This window comes from Centrocercus urophasianus, unplaced genomic scaffold, assembly GCF_019232065.1.
Source record: "Centrocercus urophasianus isolate 14NV4802_14NV808 unplaced genomic scaffold, USGS_Curo_1.0 seq_24, whole genome shotgun sequence".
Taxonomy (NCBI): domain Eukaryota; kingdom Metazoa; phylum Chordata; class Aves; order Galliformes; family Phasianidae; genus Centrocercus; species Centrocercus urophasianus.
In genome coordinates, this window is record NW_024884800.1 from 18,106,245 (window position 1) to 18,127,330 (window position 21,086).

General features: G+C 39.5%; 1 protein-coding gene across 1 annotated transcript in view; it reads right to left on the reverse strand.

Moving 5' to 3' along the window:
• Positions 1-21,086, reverse strand: part of AFF2 (AF4/FMR2 family member 2) — a 340,167-nt gene that overhangs the window by 101,697 nt on the left and 217,384 nt on the right. The gene's annotated exons all lie outside the window — the stretch shown is intronic.

Genomic DNA, 21,086 nt, shown 5'->3' on the forward strand with positions numbered 1-21,086 from the left:
TGTGTTTTATTCTGGATCTAGGATACTACTGATCTTTTTTGAGGCCTGTACTGATCCCACCTCACCTAAATCACAATGCAGAATGGGGAATAGAAAGCATAGGAGTTTTTCTCAGTTTTGATGTGTCCTCCCATCCTCCCAGTTGTTAATTTTTTTTTTTTAATTATTATTTTTTTTTTGCTCCCTGCCCTTCATTAAAAAGGGAAGAAAACTCCCAACAGGTCAGGCAGCCCCAAACCTCCTTCCTTTTCTTTGACATAAGAAAGAGGTGAATTAAGGTAAATAATGCATACTGTTGTATTTACACTTGTCTCATGTAACTTTGTGGGGTTTTTTTTAAAGGCAAAATTAGTATATTTCAAAACATAAAAAATGGGATAAAAAATCATTATTTGCTGTCTGTCTTTGCAGAAAAGGTCTTTCATGGTCTGTCTACCTGGAAAGACACTAACAGTGACCAAATACTCTTTCCCACGCATTTACATTTTATCAGGTGGTTCCTCTCAGAGCTGCTATTCCTCTGGGCACACTTCATAGATTCACAGAATCATAAAAGGCTTGGGCTGGAAGGGACCCCAGTGATCGTGTTCCAGCTCCCCCTGCCACAGGCAGGGCCACCACCCTCCAGATCTGGTAGCAGACCAGGCTGCCCAGGGCTACATCCAACCCGGCCTTGAACACCTCCAGAGACAGAGCATCCACAGCCTCTCGAGGCAGCTATTCCAGCACCTCACCTCTTGCACTGCAGGATGACACACAAATCAGCATGTCGCCCAATCTGCTGTGACACCCACTGGCGTCCTTTCCCCCACTCTGATCTGCTTTACTCACTGCAGGAGAATGACCAATTGCAACTTCTGCTTCCCTTCTGCTTCGATGGAGATTGAAGTCCATGATTTTTTTTTTACTGTTAGCGTTTAAATAACTGTGGCAATCAATAGGTGTTCCAATTATTTTTTTGCTGTTTGAGGACTACTTGTGGAAGCCTCATGGCGTATGGAATTTTAAAGAGGGGACAGTAATGCCAATGCGAAAGCATTTGAAGCCCTGCCCTGCTCGTAAAAACAGAAAGCGCAAGGAGATCCTTAAACTGGTTTGTAAGTCATCTGTCTCCAAGTGACCTCTGTTGTCGGGCAGCTCGGTGGTTACAAAGTATCTGGACACATAACTACTAGTCATTAACCCCTTGATAAATGGCAGATGCCTCCCTGTAATATGTGAACCCATAAAAGTAAGACTGTAGTGTGGATAAGGAATCTTTTAGAAGTAAGAATTCTTCAGGAAATATTAATCTTTAGAGGCCTGGACTTCGGTGATGAGCAGGAACTTTTTATGTTGTTTATCTAGCAGACACATCCATTTGTTTCCCCAGTGCCATTGCTTGCAGTGCCACGCTCAGCATGCTGCCGTGCCTCGCTCCATCCACAGCCCCAGATTCTTATCTGCAAGTCTCATTGCACACCAGAAGGACAACACCCCCAGGAAACGGAGACTATCTTAATATAGGGCCATATCATCCTAACTCTTGACTCTAATTCAGTCCAACACTCTAACTTTTAAATCTACATCTCACTTTAATGTGTAAATTATCTACTGCTTTAAAGCAGCGCTGCTAGATAATGTACTTATTACTTTTAATGCAGATCTAACAGGGCATAATGCATAGGATCTTTTCATGAAAGAAGCCCAAAGGGTCTGTTTTTATTTTCCTCTTTCCAGTCGTCTTATTTTTTTCATCTGTTCCAGGTTACATTCATTTTTTGACATATTCTAGTAGAAATAAGCCAAAAAGGACAAAAGAAATTCCACGTTAGATAAATGGAAAGAAGAAAGGGAAAGAAAAAAAAAAAACAACATAAAAAAGATAAATGAATACACTTACTAAACTAGCCAACAGTCATCTGAAATGGGTGATTAATAACTGTCCTTATACAGCCTACTCTGCAGACCCTTCCAGAGAAGTACAGCAAGCACAAGACATGTTTATTGAATATTGAAAAATACAAAATGGATATAAAACATGATTAGTAGGAAGGACAACTGTTAGAGTTGGTTTCAGATAAACTAAATTTGCAGGATTTATGAGTTCCCTTCAAGAGACTAATGGATGTTTAGGCGACTAGAGAGAGGAAAAAAATTGGTTTTCAGTATTTCTTTAGCAGTTCAAAGCTTATCATTTGGAGTATATAATTCTTCTTAGCCAGTTCTGCTAAACAAAGGATATGTCATCTCATTCAGTTACAAAACTCAAAGGTTAAACAACTAAACCACACAGCTTCTAAAATGCATCACATTTTTCAGGCAGCTGGAATAATTAAGGAGAAACTGAGTAGAGCATCAACAATAAATATATTATGGTAGGGAGAGAAGTGAGGGGATAAATTAAAAATACACAGTGTGTTCAAATGAAAGTAGGATGCTGAAAAGTTCAAATAACCCCTGCTCCCAGGGGGTGTTGGCTAGAAGATGCAATATTTTACAGAAAGCAGAGGACTACATGGTCTTCCACAGTTTTAAACTATGCTTAATATTCTGAAGGCCTAGCAGCTTGTACCATTTAATGTTCCTATTAACTCTCATTTATAAGCCAATAGCATCTGATGATACTCAAAACCCAATAAGGTCTTTTTAAGATTGCCAGCAACCATAACCCCAGGGTGACTATTTCACCATCACTCATAGAGGTAACCCAGCTCAGCCTCAAACACTGAGACAGAAGAGCTCTGTATCAATAGTTCTGTCAAACATTATCTGTCAGTTCTGAACACAAAATTAGGCGTTCATCAGTGAGAGAGTCTCCTAAATTCTCGTATCATCTATTCTGCTCTACGTACCTGCCGACCTCCCACCCAGAATGGAGATTACAGTGTACATTTGTTATTAAGATTAGGCCAGCTATTAATAAGGGCCAATTCTGAGGATATATTAAAATTACAAAGAATAGCCTCAATGAGGGCAAATCAAAGAGAAAACTGGATGTATCAAAAAGCGATTTCCAGAGGTGTTATAAATTCATTTTATTTCCTATTCTTCTCTGACCCAGTTGACATTAATATTGAATATACATGTACTTGTTTGTCTTTTCATCCACAGCTATTGCAGAACACCACTTTAGGGTAAGAGTGGGATTAAGTAGGATTTTTGATTTTATTATTAGAGCAATGCCACTTACTCTAACAGACAAAGTTGTGTCAGCATATTTATTATAATCTACAATTTTCAGAGGTTTACAGTTCGGAATGTGAAATTCCTGCTAAGCAGAAACATGGTGACAAAACAACAATTTATCTGTGGTGTAAGTAGGGGTGAGACTGCCTATAACACCCACTTTCTCCAGGGATGAGTATGGTCTCAAAGCAGGTACTTCTTACAAATTTAACTAGAGAAATGTCTGAATGAGGGCTTTATTAGGATAAATGTAAGAGTGTTAGTAGAGACTGTAACAACAAAATATTATTTTTAGGAGCCCTCAGCTTGCACTGGACATCAGAATGTCATGAAATATTCCAGAATCAAAATGAGCTTTTTAAGATCAGTTTACTATGATTTTGGTCCAGCAAGTTAAATTATATTCTCTCTTTGTCTGCACATGTATTTTTCAAAAACGTCATTTTTTATTAATCAGAAACCTCTCTGTGTCTATCAACAGGTAATATTAAAAGGTAATGCCTGTATCACGTATTCTGTTTCTCAGCAGGAAAGAGTGTTTTACACGTTTTTTTTCCTCCATGTTCAACACAAAGAGTCACACAGTTCCTCCAACCACTCCAAATGGTTTGCAGCAGCTGAAATCTAAATCTAGACACCAGTCTGAGCTGCTCTAAGAAGCTGTGAACAGAGGAGGCCGAAGATGCAGAGCAAGATAACATAGGACTTCATGTGACACCTCAATCACTGAAATGAGCTTTCCAAGCCATCATTACAGGGAGGAACTACGGCAGCAGAACCCTAAAATTAGCCTGGGATGTGGGTATGTAACTTACTGGGGTGCCACCAAGCTTGGCTGAATACACACAGAAAGTTTGCATCTTCAGTGCACACCAGACCTGCTGTTTTGGGATCTTTTGATTACCAAGATGGGATTTGATTACGAGATGTGAGATAATCTCCTCCCTGAAAAATTACTGTACACCACATCACAGTACACCATAATTTCAGGTACTTTTACAGAGCATTAGAACTTCTTAAGGGACTATTTTCAAGTTCAACATTCTTTATTTGATTTAATGTGTATCTTATTTGAATGCTTTTTAGAAGTGAATCAAGTCTGGATTGCCAACAACCTTCCAATATCTTTATGCAGTTCTTCCTGCTTGGGATGTGTAGGGTTGTATTGGGAGTATGCTGTATATAATAAGTTGTTGTAGGTTTCATGTGTCAGTATCAAGAAGGAGGTGCTTAAAATATTTTCTAAATGGAATCCAGGTTCTGCACTTCTAATTGGCTCTCTGATCAGTTCACCCCTGTGCTGGAGCTCCACTGACATGTAGAAAAGCCTTGTGAGAATGGAAAGGAAGGGTAAAGGGTGTTGCAAGCCGACAGCAAAGGGAATACTGTGAATACTACGCAGTTCCCTAATCCTGAGCTGCCCAGAAAATTAACTTCATCATGTCAAACCATGTTTGTACAAAATAGATCTCACATCTGCGTTGTATTACATCAAACACGAACATTGCTTCTGCAAGCAGGAGGACAGTCTATGGTGACAGAAAAATACACATGCCTTTTCTGCTGGATTTGTCTCTGGTAAAATCATTCATCATAAAATCATTCTATGATTATAGAATGGCCTGGATTGAAAAGGACCAAAAAGACCATCTAGTTTCCACCCTCCTGCTGTGTGCAGGGTCGCCAACCAGCAGACCAGGCTGCCCAGAGCCACATCCAGCCTTTTTAGCTCTTGCAACCTCACTGAGTAAAACACGGGTGGCAGACTGTACTGCTACGATTTGGCTTTAGCAAAAAGGTAAGAATGAAGTTAAGTCTAGTGACACAAAAGGCACAGCAAATCACTGTTTAGGAGAAGCAGTGGTAAGTACAGGGAGCATACAGATGACACAGGGGCTTTCCAAGGAAAGAAGTTCCTTCTTGCTTTAACCTCCTTTTGATACAAGTGGACACTTTAAAATGAAGGTTTATGTGACTCAGATTAGAGATGTGCCACAACTAGTTATTCTGTTCGTTAAACAGAAAACACAGCCCGTTATAGCAAATTTCACTTATGATACATAATAAGCCTTAAAAGCAGAACAGGAAGGAACCAAACGTTTTTGTGGTGAAAAAAGTAGTGCTGTACCAGCTTGAGCATTGAATGTGGAGAGAACACCTGTCCATGGAAATAGTGACCAGTAACTGGTGAGATACAACTTTTTCACCCTCTGAACTTTCATGGAAATAAGGCCATTCGTTCAACACAATCTACACTGCTTTATGCTGTGGACAAACACTGAGCTTGTTTTTCCATTTTCCTAGTTCTTTCTCTGTAGCATGTAAGACTTCTCTTGAGAGTAGTAACTCAAAAGGTATCATGCAAATGACAAACTGTATAATGGAATTCAGATGTATTTCAAGAATGTGTTGCACACACTGGAGCACAATTTTATCATTTATCAAGGGGGAGAAAGGGGCTCTATGTGTGTGAAAACATCTAATGATAGATTTCCCCCGAGAAGCTTATAATACAGTGGACAAAGAACCTGGGGAAATGAAAATAAATGGTAGAGTAATACCAACGGAAAAAAGAAGAGCTTTTGTTTTAAAACATCCCATCTATAAATCTTGAAACCTGATACTCATTCTTTTGCTGAAATGTGCAAGTCATCTTTAAAATATTTCCTTTGAGACAGTGTAAGAGTTACAGTAAAAGAAAATCTCAGAAGATTAAATGGAATTTATAAGCACAATTTACTCTAATATTCAGGGCCGCTTGTCCAGCAATTTTATATATAGTTAGATATAGCTTCATAATTTTTCCTTCTCCTCATCCAGTGCTTCCCTTCATTACATTCTGGTCGATGACATGCTCATTCTGGTGAGCTCTTTCTCAAAGGAGTAACTTCTACTCATTTGAGTAGCTTCAGAGGCCCGATTAAAATTAATTTGCTTGAAGAACCAACCAGATCTTCAGCCTCTGACCTGAAGCTGCCTCCCTTCAGAAAGAACTGAAGTCATATTATATGCCTTCACTGCAAAAAAGCCTATATGCGATAGAGGTTCCTGGTCTCTTCCCTCCCACAGGAGAAGCACACTTTAGTGTGTCAGCCTCCTCCTGGTCCAGTTGAAGGAGAAAGATGTCTTGCTAATAAACACTCAATTTTGTGTTGTCACACTCATTCTGCCTTAGTGTTTCTGGCACCATACCAGTAATTAATATAATTACAGCTGGTGAGAGAAATGTAACCCCTGTGATTATCTATTAGGTGCCTCACAATCAGAAAGTGCACTTCATTACTCATCTCTCCATATCATCTCTTAATTTCAAAAGAATTAAGCAAAATGTATTCTTTCAGTGGAAGAATTTTTTTATCTAGCCATCTATTAATGTCTATGTTCGAAAAGCTCTTCAAGAAAACCAAAACATTAAGTTGGTACTAAATGCACTGTAACGACCTCTCCATTGACAGACATTTTGTTTTTCATTAAAGCTGAGACAAGAACTATGGGGGGAGGGAAAAAACTGCTACCAAACTTTATGTTTGTTGCAAGCATAGATGGAAGTCTTTATGTTTAGTTCAAATAATATTGTGCCATATCAAATAATTTTCTGACTCACACCCTTACTGAGGTCCAATCCTGCCCCCAAGGAGAATGTCCAATAACATGGGAGTAGGATTGGCATATGTACACACAGAGGCTTTGGGAAGTTAGTACACATTTACACAAGTGATTGATAATTCCACAGCAACTTGCAAAGGTAACTTTAAAAAATCACACCAGAAAATATATTAAAAAGAGTTGTTCAGTGGGGAAGAAGTAACACGAGACTGGTTCATCTATCTAATGCTCTACAGTGCACACGGAAGGACATTACTTTCATGCATCGATTACATAGTTGTATATTTTATTTTATTCCATTTTCAGTATGATAGGAAAGTGACTCCTTTAAGGAGCTGCTTGATGAGCTGTTGGTACCAACGTGACATTCACAAATCTTCCTCTCCTCTGTTTTCCCCTTGCAGTGACTAATCTTGCAACTGAAGAGAAAAGCCTTTTTGTTTATGCAGATTGGAAACGAGTTCTGCCTGGAAATCTTAAGCTTCAATAACCTGGTCTGGAGTGGAAGCAGCTTTTCTGTTCATTTTTTGCAGCTCTGACCTCTACTTAAATACATAAAATCATTTCTGCCATTTGAAGCATTTGCTTTTAATTCTAAATTGCTGCCTGTAAAGTTCAGTGTCATGGAGAGAGACTGCACTTCAGTGTTAGAGATAAGAATGACATGGAGCCCCCAAGGCACTTTACAGGGACAGGGCAGCACAGACTGAGATTAACTCTGTTTCTCTACAGCATGGGTGCTAGGGCTGGGAGGAGCTGCACAGATAGATGATGAGATAGAGAAATTCGTTCAGTGCCTGCTGGGTGGGAAGGCTGCAACGTTGCTCACCAGCAGCTCTAGTCTGTTCCAGCCTCTGAGCACCAGTGGCAGCCACGACTCTTCCACTCAATTGGTGTTGGGACCAGCACCTGCCTGTCCCACAGCTCATCTGCAGTAGCCACTGAGGTCCTACACCTCCAATATGCAGCACAACACGCACAAGGAGACTTCTGCCTCTTTCTCACTGCCTGGGCACAGTCCTGCAGCAGGACCGTAGGAGGATGGGGGCAGCTTTGCAATCTTCCTCCACAAGATTAGTCCACTTCATCCACACCTCAGATAAAAGAGTGGATCTGAAATCCGAAAGAAATTCAAGGAGAACTCTGAGTCAGCAAGCCAAAGCACCTGCCTGGACCTTGGATGTACAGGGTGCCAAGTAAATAAAGAGCTCATCAGAGGATAATTTCTCACCAGTTCGGAATCTGTTTCCCTACTTCAAATTCATTTAGCCATAACAAGGCCCAACAACCTCTTGACTACAATTACCATGAAAGCTATTTCACTCCACAGTCTCTTCTTTGAGTAGCCAATATCATAGCCAGTACATGCCTATCCCTGAAACCAAACGCGGGTCTGCAAAAGGGCATTGATTAGTTACTGTTTCTCAGTTCAGACACAACATCTGCTGTGGATTCAGAGTACTCTAATCCAAAATGGGAACTTTTTGCTCAGTTTTCATAGCTTCGGCACATATAGAACAGAAAAACTATTTTTCTGGGCCCATCAGAGTTTTCCAGCCCAAACGTGGATACCATGAGGTTTGTGCCTCGGTTAAGCAGGTAGGGACCAAATGTGTAGACAGAGAAAGAAAATCCATTTAAAAGTAATGGGCAGTGAAGTGGAATAGAGAAAAGTCAGAGGTGAATGATATGGAAGATAAACTAAAAAAAATAAATAAATCACTGTGCTTTTGTAGGATAGACACTTGTGCCCATCTTGCTTTGGAGGAATAGCTGAATAGCTAGGAAAGGAAAAGATTGATTGTCTCTTCTTCCTAACACGAAGCACGTTTTCCCCTGTTAGAAGCACTATTTTTAAAATGACCATTGAAAAACATTCACACAAATTACAGTGCTTGCTAAAATGAGGAAGCTAGCAAACTCCTAAAAGGAACCCAGGAAATCCTCTATAGCTCAGGCAGTGCTTATCTACTAACCACCAGAGAAAGGAAAGAGAATTTGGCAAAGAAAAGCAAGGCCTGTCAGCTTCTTTCACAACAAAGGCCGCTCTAAAATAGCTGCACTTTGAACAATGTGCTTGTATTTTAAATAGTTCAGTGTGAGTAGACCCTAATTAGATGAGTGGAAGAATGGCAACAAAGACTCTGGCACTGACCTCGGGTTGAGAGATTTTTGAATTCCTGGGGTCAATTTGTCCTCATGAATGAATTGCTGGAGGTGAGTGTGCTGTAATGCAGTGAAGGGGCTTGGCTACTTCATTTCACTGCAAATGAACAACAACTTCATAGAACTGCAAAGTACGTCTTTGGTTGTTGAAAAGGAAGGCTCAAGGTGTTTAATAAAGCCTTGCAATGGGAGCTCTTCCAGAGGCAGTAACTGAAAAGGCAAAGCCATGCAGCCACGTGACAGTTTTCAGTGATGTGTTAAGCCACAGAGAATGAGACATTTAGCTTTGGAAATAGTGTTTGTTCAGATGGAGCAAAGTGAAATTTGTCACACAGCAGATTTTTCAAGAATGCCTTAAACTTAGCACTTGACTTAAAGAGAGATTTTCACTGGGTGCGTTACCAAAGCAGGATTCCAAGGAGGAATGGTACTGGCATACTGGTGGTGCACGAGGAATAAAGAGCAGGGGCTGGGCATGAGGAAGATGAACAAGTGCCAGGGGGTTATTATGACTGCATAACAGAAATGACTGAGATTTCAGTGCTGCAAAGGCACTACACCTTTATAAACGGACCCTGGCAGGTACACAAGGCTGTTCAGGACTGATCAATCAGCAAGGAAATCCCCACAGAAAGCAAGGATAAGATCTCAGGGAAGATGAGTTCCATTTTTGCTGCATTAAATTCATGATCAGTATTGAAAGCCAATTCTATTGAAGCTGCAAAATCCCACATCCAGAATCCACACCTGTCCCATAGATCCAAAACAAACTTTGTAAAGACAGTTCAATTCTATCCTTAAATGAACATCCCGTGGATCAAGCTAAAACTGTAAAAACGGATTAAACCCAGCATGTACTAAAATTAATATAAATAGAGGGGAAAATTAGAAAAAAAGAAAAAAGGAAATTATTTCTGAATCTGGATGATTTATAAGGTACTGAGTATGCACGATAGAAATCAAGTACCAGGCACAGTTTTGAAAACACTGACTCATGCAACTAATCCTTGCTCCTGCAAGCACTATTTTTCAGGCTCAGATCCAAACACAATGCCTGACACTGTTTGCTCTGATAATCACTCTAAGATAAACAGATATGAATAACTGCAAATACTTTCAAGCATTTCCTTTCACTTATAGAGCAAAAAGAAAAATTAGAGGATAAAATGAAAATGTATGTTTCCACTTCCAGGTTTCATACATCATTAATTCTGTAAAAATATATCAGTCTTGCTGATATTTTCTCTTTGCTTGGCAAGCAAGGAGAATGCAATATGCTTGATAATCTGATTGAAAATTTGATCCCATTGTTTAACAAAATGAGGATTGTTTCATAAGGGGCTCCACCATGTCTGTGCACATTTTCCTCTAAGTAACAGTGTACGACTTGTATTTCCCCAGACAGTTAAGCATTTATGTTGATGTACTTGGCTGCAAACCCAATCTTGCACTGGCTGTAATACAGGGAAATTTTCCCCAGTAGTTGAATGATGGCACTGAAATAATTTTACAGTGCCTTCTGTGCATGCTAAACAAGTTTCTGATATGTGTAGGGTGCTCCAAAAGTAATTCCTCCTATTTGTTTCTGCAGAATCTAGAATAGATACAGAGAGCACAATGACATTACTTCATAGAGAAAATTCTGGCTACAAAACACTATTTTTCAATATAGGAAGCTCAATTAGAGATGCATTTTCATCTGTGATGAACAAGAGTCTGCAAGCTGCACTCATAAACATCATCATGCATGTCTGGAATGTAGCTTGTCTTTCATTTCTCTGTCGACACTGCTGAAATGCACCACCCACTGCTCACTGTGCTCACGTTCACTCTCTGGTCTCCATAAGCATTCAGCAAGTGTTGATGAATGTCAATGGGTGCTGTTTTTTTCCGCATGGAGGAATTAAATCCCACCCCTTTGCTTCATTTGCACTTTCATATCCGACACCACTCTGTCAGACTGCTTCTCTGCTGCCATTTGCCACATGGCCACAAAATGTAATGGAATACTGGTGGGAAGGTACAGACTGCAGCCATATCACCAACATCCGTCCCTGACATCATGGGCCAACACCAGAACATAGTAGGCATTATTTTCAGAGCAGCCCTCATATACAAGCAGCACAGCCTCACTAAGTATGCCTCAAGCATGTCTAGCTTTCAGTGCTGTTGCTTTTGCAGCTCTGAAATGTCAAAAAGAATTTTGTTTGAATTTTAATGTTCTTCGGTTATGCAAAATAAAGTTGGTAGCTTCCATTGTCATAAGGGTTGAAAGCTGTACAGATTCCTTCTACCATATGTGATTTATAACACACATTTTTAAAAACACATTTCTGTTATTAAGACAGACTTACCGAAAGTTCAGTGTTAGGTCTCAATGAATGTTTGTTTTCCCTATAAAATACACCACGTGGTTAAACTGAGCTTTGGTCTGAAATCTACAGAGGCCTTTATTTTTTTCAGTACTGCCGCAAAAAGCACCACTCTGAAAAACTAGCACTTCCCCACATTCACACATGCCAGGCATACAAATACTCTCTGTTTTTTACATTTCCTAGGAAACCTACATTATTTTTGAACTACCCACTCAGTTTGTGTTTGAGGAGACTTCTCCAGTATTAGAATAATGAATCTGGAAAGAACCAAGAGCAGAATATTCAGTTGTTTGTTTAAAACGATACAGTAAGGATATCCACTGCCACTGTTTATGTCTAATTAATGGCACTGCTTCTAGTGACAACATGACATGTCATTTCCAAAACCAGGTGAAAGATGACCTCCTTACAAGGAGCTTGAACCTTTTTCTCCCAAAGCAAAGCCTTTATAATAGATGTTTAAAATACATGATCTGGTTGATTATCTGTGAGGTGGGTTAATATTGTTTTCATACTTCCAAATTAATTTAGTTACCAGGTGAAATGCACAATGCCATCCTTGAAAATCACAACATGGTTCTCAGTGATAGAAACATCATTGGAAAGAAAATTCCAGAATACTGATTTTTTTTCCTTTTTGTACGTTTATACCTGGCACCTGGTTTCTATGTCCATCATGCCCCTCTCCCTGGAAGCTTTCAAGGCCAGGCTGGACAGGGCTGTGAGCAACTTGCTCTAGTGGGAGGTGTCTCTGCCTACAGCAGGGGAGCTGGAACTGGATGATCTTGGTGTTACCTTCCTACCCAAACCATTCTATGATTCCATGATTCTATGATCTTGATGTTATTCTAAGACAATTAAGCAAGAATATTACTACATTAAATTGGTAAACAGATGCTAAACCTTTTCTTCTAGGGCAAAACTTACAAGGCAATGCAGTCCAAATTTAATTTCATTGGTGAAGTGTAATGAAATCATGACATTACAGGGACAAATTTTACTATAATATGTCAAAGTTGTCAGACTGGATCCAGCCTGTAGTATATCTAGGTCTACATCCTGTTTACAGGACATGGTTCAGTGCAACAATTCGTAATCACCAAATTATTTTTCCTAATATAACTGGAAAGACACATTGGTTCTTCATGCCTGTGGAGCACGTGTCTCCCAAGTTCTTTATTGCATTCTCTTTTCAGAATCATTTTTTGTACCCCGATTCTGCTGTTGGCAGCAACCTGAGTCCCAATTCTGTGCTGAGTAGGAACACATTTGTTTTCCTTGGCTTTTTGATTTTCATGGAATTCTTCCTTTCATTTATATTGTAAGAAAAGCAATGGGAACTTCATAGGATCTAAGAAGACATAGGTGTGCTTGCCTCCTATTGAATTTCACTAGGATTTCAAAAACTTAATCTCCTACCAATATAATGCATCTCTTCTTTTCCACACTATTAATTTTTTACTTTCTCATCTTACTTCAGCTATTTGGTGCTGAAACCCTAAGTCTTAGTGACAGTGTCTGAGGAACAAGTGTTAAGCTTATGTCTGACATGCAAGCTGTAAGGCCTTCCAACTTCTGATCATAGCTCAGTGAAAGTAGGATGAGTCCCACAAAGAAAAAAGTGCATGATACATCTTGCGTTTGGTGGGAGAGCTGTTAATTGACAAACATAGTCGATACAAACTGTTAGGTAGTTGGGTAACCATCAGGATGCAACACTACCTTTAATTTCCCAAAGAAATTCAAACACTGTATTTCAAATCCAATTCAAATTAGTGCTCTCTTGAGCTCAGAGGTGATTTCTCTCTAATTCTCTTCTGGTTGTCAGTGCAGTTTTCAAAATCTCAGATATGGCACTGTCAAAAAAAAAGCTCAAGTCACAATGTCTTTAGCACAAAACCTAGCTATTTTTCCTGGTGTCTCTATGTTCCAGCTGTTATCACATTCAAGAATTCCTCAATTGCCTCGAATTCTGCATTTATTTTACTTTCCCAGACTTCTGCCAATGAAAATACTTCAGCGCTGCTTGAAGAGAAAATAATCTTGTCAGTTTTATTGAACCATACTTGAGATTATGAAGGTCATGCTAACTACAAGTCTGCTCCAATTGCTATAGGGTTGACTGAGGTGGGTTTTTTATTTTATTTTTGGTTTTCCCCTTGCTCCCACCACAAAGTAATAGGGATTTTCCCCTTTCATTCATCTTGCCTTTTGTTGTTTTTAATCGACCACCCATCAGTGCCGAATTGCCTTGTAACTGTCTGCTGAGCTTTCATTTGACAGAGATAGCTGCTATTGTTAACAGGAGCCTTCACTTCAGCCCATTTAACTTCCCACAGTTTGACAGCTTCACAATAGCCACCTTCCATCTAAAGAAAACTGTGATTTAGTAGAAAGGGAATGTGGGACAACAGCCTGATCTGTCACTCAGTCTCCAGTGAGTTCTCTTGGCATCAAGCTCCCCCACAAAGCCAGAGGATGAAACACTACATGAAAATAAGGCAGGCATGTGATGCACTCCGTTATACACACTGGTAAAATGCAACAGCAATCATGCTTAAAAAGACAACCTTTCCCCATCAGTGATACCTTGCACTGAGCAGCTAAATAAATATTTTAATTGATTTTAAATTTTCATTTTTATATTCTGGAGTCATGTTTGACTTTTTCTTCTGCTTTATTTACCTTGTAATTGTTCTCAAATTGCCTTACAACAATTCCTAGTGGAAACAACATGTCAGAAGCAAATGAAAGCTTCAATTAGACTGATCTTTGGTCATATTCCATGCAAGTCTACATGAAAAGATGGAGATGATTTAAGAGCCTGGATGTGTTCTCTTGCTGACAATTAAAACCATGAAATTACAGCTGCCTAAGTTCAGAATAGTTCTCAGCTCATCCCCACACTCAGTTCTCAAAACACAGGTGGTTTGGAAATACAGCTGTAGCTGGCTCTTCTGTGCCATGCATTTATGCCTAGCATCCTCGTGCATTTATGCTAACATTTGGTTTTATAATTTGGCACAAATGACAAGATGTAGACATCCCACTATTAGATTTGTAGGCACCATTTTTTTTTTTCTTTCTAGCCATGTTTAAATAACTGTATTATTTTCTTGTCCAGAATCCTGGATCCCCATTTGATGAACGCTTTCTTGTTAAAAAATGTGTCTGGAAAATGGAATTTGATTACCATAAAGCATAATTTATTTCTGTCTATCTATATTCCTCTCCTTAGAGCTCTCATTAACTTCAAAAGAAGAGGAATAAGGAAACGAGTGCAGCTGCACACTGCAAAAGGAACCCAGCTAAACTGACTGCCACGTTCATCTGAGTTTGAAAACTATTTTCTAATATTTAAAACAAAGAAGCTGCCCTGCTAGTGGTGGCAGATCACCAAAAAACAAACACAGTTTTGTTTTGCAGCTGTCATTCAAAGCTTAGGTTAGGGATTTACAACCACGGCAAAGGAAGGTTTGTTCAGAACTGGAGACAGAAAATTGGACAACAGATAAATTCCAGGAAGAAGCTAGACAACATTTACTAGAGAAGCGTCTGCCCAGCTTAGATGTGAGAGGGCACCCACGAGGCTGTAACTAGGAAGAACACCAGGCCTCTCCACTGTTTCTAATTAGGGAGGACATTCTTCATTTTATAGCTCCTGTGGTCTAATTTGTAGAGAGCCATATCCCCTAAAGCTTTCAGTAAACCAAATTAAAACTCATTCCATCAAGGAGTTTCAGCAATATACGGTCTCTGAAGACAATGCATACTCATGGTCACAGAGCTGCTTCAGGCAATAGGATAGGGACATATTCTTTCTTTCTTTTTGGGTGTGTGTGTGTGAGGGGAGGCCATTCTTTTTCCTTTCTGTTAGGAAACAGTAAATTTCTTCTAAGAAAATATATTTGTAAGACCAGTAGATCTGGTTCTGCTTAAACAGCCATTTATTCATATGAAAGCACAGTACATACAGTCCCTTAACTAATTTTCCTGGCATTCTGTGACTTTTAATTGGAACACATTTTTCCCTACTTTTTTATATAAGACACCTCAAAGTTTCAGGCAGCTGAGTGGACGTTGCTAGCAATTTTTTTTTTCTCTGAATGAACAAAAGTTAAGGTTTTCCGGGAGACTTTAGGCTTCACAAATGCTTTTGAAATTTCCAGTCCTTTCTTAATTCAAAAAATATTCCTATTGTGCAGCATTTACACAAACATCCTGCACTTTACTCTACTGGTTTTTAACCCAGGCCTGAACAAGGAGTGTAAATTCAGTCTGTTATCCTGTTCAACCCTTAGCCTCCATGTTGTCTCTATCAACAGGAGCGCCAATTAAAATTATAGTTTCTGGATTTGGACACATGCCCATTAGACTCGAACTGAGACGTTCAGTGCATTTCACACAGGGCACCGAATGGCTCTTAGAGCGTAATGATCTCTGCTTGCTACAAATCTGCTTTGAATTTCAACAGGTAACCCAAGGATGAGAGGGTCCAGCCTAATGTCAGTGCAGCCTGCACCAGCTGGGCGAAGTTACAAGAATTTAGTGTTGCTTCGTCTCTCAACTGGTTGCACACATGTACATATCATTTCCTGAAAGAGTTTCCCTCTTCCATTTCTGCGGGATCTGATGTAAACCCACAAGTCCCATATCTGCTTGAATCAATTCACGGCACAAACATTCACTTAGATGCTTATTTCCTTTCCCATGCAAAGGTGCTGAGATGCACTTCTTCAAGAGGTAAGAAAGTATTTATCACAGTTGGTATAATTACAGAATTACAAGTGAAAAACAAGGGCTGAGGGATCTAATGAATAAGTGGAAGACTGCAGGCTAATATCAGACAAAATAACTGCAGTCAAAATATTCTGCCAGCAAGAGGTGATACGTTCCCTGCCTGGAGAAATGGCGCCACACGCTCTGAATACAGGCAGCAGATAGCTTTGCGTACATGATGTGAGGCTATTCCAGTGAACATTCCAGACTCATTTTGACAATGGGAGGCCAAAGCTTTTCATGTTGCTTCACTACAACAGCTCAATATTAGAAGTGCCCAGTGTGAAAACTGATGATGGACTGCAAGGTGCATTAGCCTGGGGAGGCTGACGGAATGGGGGTGCCCCCTGGCACTCACCCTCATGGCTCCGGAGGTGCTGGGCCCATTACACCACCTCCCAGATCTTTGTTCCATGTTAGTCTTTTCTCTCTCATTATGCCTTTATCAACTTGTTTCAAAAGCCCCTGAATACATTGGTGTCTAAAGGCCTATCTATGCTTCCTGTGAATTATTTTCATTGTCAGTGCACTAATAAAGTTAACTCAAAGCAAACTGGCGTGAGCAAGAGCTATTGTGTAATGCTGCATCATGCATCTTCTCAAACTAGTTAAATCTCGGCAAGAAGTTAAAAGAAAAAAAAAGATCTATTTAAAACCAGATTAAGCTCTAGCTGCTAAAGCATAATAAATTGCTCTATTTTAACTGACTGAACTGTGCACGCTTAGAATACAAGGGCATATTTCATTTGGGTTTATGCAATTGTTCACTCTACTTTTCTACCATTTCACCCATCATCAGAAGAGAGAACTTGTCAGGCAAAATTACAGTTAATGATGTTTAATGGTGGCTAAGCCCGATAGGCTTGTTTATTTCTTTTCTTTTTTGTTGCTTTACTCTGACTGAAATAATGAAAATATTACATGAATAACTTCTATATTATTTGCAGGAAAAGCTTCTATTACCAATGCTAGGTAACATAAAGCTTTATCTGATTTATACAGCAATCTATATAAATCTGCTTTTATGTTTTATTTGATTTCAGCCATTAGGCTGTGCTAGGAAGTAACTCTAAAATATATATCATAGTGGCAATTCACTGTACTATACCAAATTAATCTACATAAATCTATACCTGTATGCAGGGAACCAGCGTGGCAACACCACCAGTGCAAAACAGGAACAGCTGCCAGTAATTCTACTTGTAGGCTTTCTAGGAAATTCAAGCTTTTTTTTTTTTTTTTTTTTTTTTTCTCAAGCCACTGAGCAGAATACAAATGTCCTCCACTGAAAAATTCCTCTGTCAAAATGAACTGTATCATCATTACCATAGCTCTTAGATTTTAAATTTCAGAATATGCAACTGAATATTAGAAAAGGTATTTCCTTTTTTGTGACAGCTCTGAAGTCAGAGGGCTGGAGCATGAATGGGCTGTTTGGAACAGAATATCCTATACAAACGCATGTTCCTTACGGATTTAGAGTTCCTAGTGCAGCTGAAGCCAGTGCGCTTTGTACAGCTGAATGAGGCCAGCTGGCAAAGTAGGAGCGTATCAGTATTCTGACTGCTTTTCTTTTGTTTGAATATTACCTCAGTGGCCATACACTAAACGATGTGAATTTGATGGGTTTGACTATGACCTCAGCTAAACTGAACAATATGAAGCCGGCACGTCTGTAATCTCAGGCTTGCTATTTTTCAATTTATTTTTCACCTGATTTGTATTAAGATGTGGTTCAAATTTTAAAATAAAAATAAAAAGGGCCCTTCTGCATTCCAAATCAATCAGCAAATGCTGGCATGCCAGAAGGCAGGCTTCATCTGGCTCTTCACACCACATTTGGTGGATCCCTGACTTATGAGAGCTTGATTTCCGAATGTTTATGCAGAAAGAAACGCTTTGCACATCCGCTCCTTCTCAGATAGCCTACAGGGATTTCTGGCTGTACTTACATTTTTTCCCCTGCCTTCCAGGTTTTCTCCCTGTGGATGCATAAAGACATAGTGACAGCAGGAGTAAGCTCGACTAGCAGTGAGCAGCATCAGTACGTATTGCTATTGATACTCACTCCATGAGATAAGCTACACATCTGTCTTTACTTTTACCACGTTCCATAAGGATAAACATGAACATGAACGCAGGCTGACCACGGACAGCTTACTGGTGCTCTTTTATAGCCCCGTCCCATCGCGGGGCTTCTGTCACTTTTGTCTGAGCATCGGGTCACAAGAGTTCAAAGCGCAGTCAATTAATCAAATGGTTTCTATGAACGTAAATGCAGTTCAATAACTGTTTCCTATTCAACATAACCAAGGAAATAAAGGAGGAGGTTAATGTGGAGATAGCTAGGTTACATGTGGAGCCATAAGCAGCAGTCCTTGATTAGCCATCAGCAGACTGGTGCAGTTATTTTAAGTGAGACAAAGGAATAAGCGGAGGACATTTATGGTCTGATTCTGCTCTCAATAAAGTCAGGTTGAATTCTGTCATTGACTTATGCCTACCAGCTCAGGATCTATGATCATGACAATTAAATTAACACAGCAGCAAAGAAAAAAATAATCAAAAGAAAGCTGTATAAAAATTATCTTATGAGATACTGTGTTTATATTAAGAAGGATATAAGATACAAGTTATGAGGTGAAATAATTGCTTTCAGGAGAAGGAGCTCTGAATCTGGGACACAGCAGCCAATACACTGAATTGATAGTGAGAAAGATTTTACTGCAATGTAACAGACCTTATTTCTGCTCTATCAGTGGTAGAAGGTGGGCACTGTAATGCTGCTGAAAGTGGAAGAGGCTCAAACTGCTCTGTTTCTGGTGCCCAAAATGAATCTGTCCAGTGGAGAGGGAAGAAGCAAACTCTCTCTGCTAGCCACTCTGTTAGGAGGCTTTTCTCTATCTTGCCTTTCAAAAAGTGGGATTCGGATTCATGTTGCCCATGACTGGTAATAGAGGGCTGAAATAAGCCATCTGACCAGGATGAGACTGCTCCTTTTTGATGGGATTAAAAGCAAAATAAATGTGTTTCTAACCACTGAAGACAGCAAGCTTCACAGGGCTTAAATGGGAAAGGCTGGTTTATATTGAGCCAATTCTGAGCATTGCCACACGTGTCAAATAACACTTCACTTGACAAATGGTCCCAAAGAAATCTATGGGGCTCTTTAGGAGTAAGGTGGTATATTGGTATTAGTAAGGAGATTAGAATCTGCTGCTTGCTTTATTTTCAGAGAGATTTCAAAAATTTGTTTGCTGTAATTTTCCCTTCCTTCTAGGATCGCGGGTGTTCACTTGGCCTGACTTTAGAGGGAGAATGATGTGAAAACTGCACCAGTCAAAAAAAAAAAAAAAAAAAAACATCATAAACCTTCTAATATATGGCTAACATAGTTTTTCCCTCCTGTAAAATATGTGGCATAAACAAATTCCATAATGATGCTATGTGTTATAAAAGTTTTATTGGCACTTGTTTGGGATTACCCGCATAACTCACTTGTGAGTTCACTCCTCATGGGTAATGCACTCATCTCAAATGCATGCTAATAAACAGCTTATGTGAAAAGCCCTATTAGAGTTTGCCATGGATTAAACTAACAGGTTTTTTACAGAAGCCTCTTATGTCAGGGAGTTTCACAGAAATTACAAATGATCTTAGTCTGTAACAGGTCATGTTCTCATCAGGTTTACCCCAAGCATCCTTTATTAAATTCTCTAAGTTCTGAAGGAATGACATGGAAATCCATTCTGTGGCTTCACATTTCTTCCCTCCCTACCTCTAACCACACCTTTGTGTCACCTCACAAACATGCCTCTGCACCCAAAGAGAACAAGATTCTTTGTGTTAAGTGAACACAGACATAGCACAAAAGAGTCCTTGCTGTAGCAGCTATACCATCTAAACTGAAAAGATGGGAATAGGAAAAAAAACAGGATTGGTATTTCCAGACTGAGAACCCAGGCATAGTCTCCAAAAGGTCATAGAGGAAGTCGGAATTAAAATAAAATTTTCCCAAGCCCTGCTGCAGTGTCTTAACAACAGATTTATCTCTCTTTCTCACCCTATTCTGCTTTGATTCATCTACTGCACGCCATGCTCATCTCTGTACATTTAAACATCTCTCTTTAGTACTGCAAGCATCATGATCAGCATCTATCATTATTTAAAGGATCATGCACACAAGCTGAACACCTGGACAAATACATCTGTGAGGAGTGTGAGTAAGGTTGTCAGGTCAGGCACTCGGCGGGTGAGAAAGTGAGAGCTATGTTTTGCACAAATTGTGGTTACCAACCAACCTTGTAATTCAATTCTCAGTCTCCATTCCTTAGCCCCACACAGAAGCTTGCAATAGAAACAGGAACAGAGCTGATGCTGAAAAGCAGAGTTAAGCTGTTATTATTCAGTTTTCTTTCCTCCTTTCCCCTTCTCTATATATTCTGACTTAGAATTATGCATCTAGGAATGTATTAAACACAGTCACACATTCTGCATTCCTGTGCTCAACCTGACATAAGGCCACCTTACGTCAAAGAATCTTCCCTGGACACACCCGTGTCTCTTGCTTGGAACTGATTAGGAAAAGTTGTATCATTAACCAGTGATTTCTTAAGGCTTATGGCATTTAAAGCCAATGATGCAACTGTGGGATTTTAACATAAAGCAATGGGAAGATGTGTTTTCCCCTACTTTTCCCTAGAAAGAAATCTAGGAAAATTCTTTTGAATGAAGTAGTCACCCAAAAGATAATTCCAGGCTAATACCTGGAATGGAAAATATCCAGTTTAAGTTAAACTGTGTGATCATAAATGGCCATTATTACAAAGTCTTTTACCAGGATATGAATATGATGTAGACAAATAGACATATGTATGCAAGGTGCCCATGAATGGAAAGAAAAAAAATCAATGTACTAAAATACATTTCTACATTTTTTGTTGACATCTGTCTGGGAGGAAAAGTTTTCTGACCAGTTGTCTCTACAAAACC